The sequence below is a fragment of the Apis dorsata genome, unplaced genomic scaffold, assembly GCF_000469605.1.
Source record: "Apis dorsata unplaced genomic scaffold, Apis dorsata 1.3 scaffold_416, whole genome shotgun sequence".
NCBI lineage: Eukaryota > Metazoa > Arthropoda > Insecta > Hymenoptera > Apidae > Apis > Apis dorsata.
Window position 1 is genome coordinate 741,786 of NW_006263671.1, and position 2,240 is coordinate 744,025.

Below are 2,240 nucleotides of genomic sequence, written 5' to 3' on the forward strand. Positions count from 1 at the left end.
GATATACGCACGTTCAGGAGCGTGCAATTCCCGGGGCGCTGGCGCCCCTTTGTAGATTTTAAGCAACAAAAAATAGTTTTAAAGCGAGAAAGAATGGCGAGATGATGAGTGGAGATAAATATTATATAAAAAAGAAAGAAAGAAAAAAAAAAAAAACACACGCACCCTTTTGTGAATTCGAATGAACGGTCAATTTATTTTCTTCGTCGTCGTTTCGAAGAGATTTTTTTTCTCAGAAAAAATTGCTGTGTTGCGGGTCAACGCGCTTCTCCGTCAATTCTCCCCTTTCTTTTCTCTTCCCTTTTTTTCGTTTACATTTACTAGAGATAATAAATTGATGAGATATAGGGGAAAATATGCAGAGTTTAAATACGATACGATATATATATACATACATATCATATATATATATACATATATGTATATATATATATGTATACGTATAGCGGTAGATACAAACGATATGCACACGAGAATCTTTCTCTCTCTCGTGTTGGCAAGCTATGCTCGGGATCGTCACTGCCATGGCATCGAGATCGAAATTTTTTCACAGCCTGCAACGCTTCAAGATATACTGATTTTTCTCTGCGTGTGAGCTCTCGCGGACGATTAACTAACTATTTCCGAGAGGTTAGTGATCTCCGACTCAACCGTTCCTCTTAAAAACGGTTCGTAATCTCTGTCAACCGATTGAAATTTACTTTTTATTTCGTTTAATTCCGTATAATTCCATTTGATCCATACGTTAGATTAAGTCCTTAAGGGAATTAAAAGTGTATAATACTTTTGAAAAAAATCTTGAATTACCTGCGAGTTCAAATGAATTTGTGTCATGTGTTGTTTGTTGTATTATGAAATTATGGTGAAAAAAAAGAAAAAAAAAAAGAAAAAAGAAAAAAAAAAGAAAGAAAAAAAAAAATACGTTTCAATCGCAGGCAGAACTGTATTTTTGCCCTTTCGATGCATCCTGAAACAAAAACGAAAAAAAGGATTCAAACGATCCCTCGAATCTTTAGCGTAAAATCATAATCTAACAGTGTAGAAAAAGCTATCTTATTACAATAAAATTCTGCACAAATTAGATACGAAACGATTTGCATTTAATATTTTTCACTTCGTCATATATATATAAATAATGATTCTTCAATTCTTCTCGCGATAGGTGATGAGACGTGTGATGAAAGTAAAAAAAGGACAACAACAACAATCAACATAAGTCAAAGCAATTTTTTTTTTATTATTAACTTTTATTATTTCTTACACTATGAGTGCTCCTGGTAAGCGTCTAAGTGGGTTCAATTTCTTTTCATCCTCTCGAACGTAACACGGAAAATTGATTTTGATCGCCAAGGTGTCGATTTGTGCTAATTTAATACTCGCCTTGTCCTCGACCGTCCACGTTTCTTCCTTTCAAAAAAAAAAAAAAAAAAAAAAACATTTCCTTTTTTTTTTTTTTTTTTTTTTTTTTCTAATTCGAACAATGTGCTACATCAAGGCGACGAAGGATAAAAAAAAAGTTACGAACGTGTCAGTCGCATTCGTGTTCGAGATGATTTCATGCGCGAAAGAAGACAAGTCGAAGATGTACAACCGTTTATAATTCAATTGTTAAAAGAGAAAAAAAAAAAGGAAAAGGAATGAAATAGAAGAAAAAAATATAAACAAATTCAACTTGTGTATAAAAAAAAAAAAAAAAAAAGAAAAGAAAATTAATTACCAATCATCGAAATAATTTTTCTTGTCATCATATTTGCCAATTTCTAGGGAAATACTTGATCTTTCTTCATCTTCTTGCGTTTCATCTCTTCTTGATTTTTTAATAAATCGATTTCATCATTTCAATTACAATAAAATAGCGATTACAAAGTGATTTCATTTAAATGGAATTTGAATGAAAAATATATATGTATGTCTGTATGTGTGTGTGTGTATGTGTATATATGTGCGTAATTACGATTATGAACGCATGAAACATTGCTCGAACAGGAATGTTTCGCGGAGCGTGCGAGAAAGTTTCCGAATCGAAAATGAAATTTCATTTCGAGGTAAAAAGTGACTATTCGCGTGATTATTCCATTCTTTCTCCATGATATACAGACTAGATATTACAAGAAGGAAAGCCGCTTGTACATAAGTGTTCGCGGAAGCTTTCGTTTTCATGTTTTCTTTTTCTTTTTCTCTCTCTCTTTTTTTTTCTTTTTTTTTTTTTTTATTTCCATCTATTACTATTATTGTTTCTT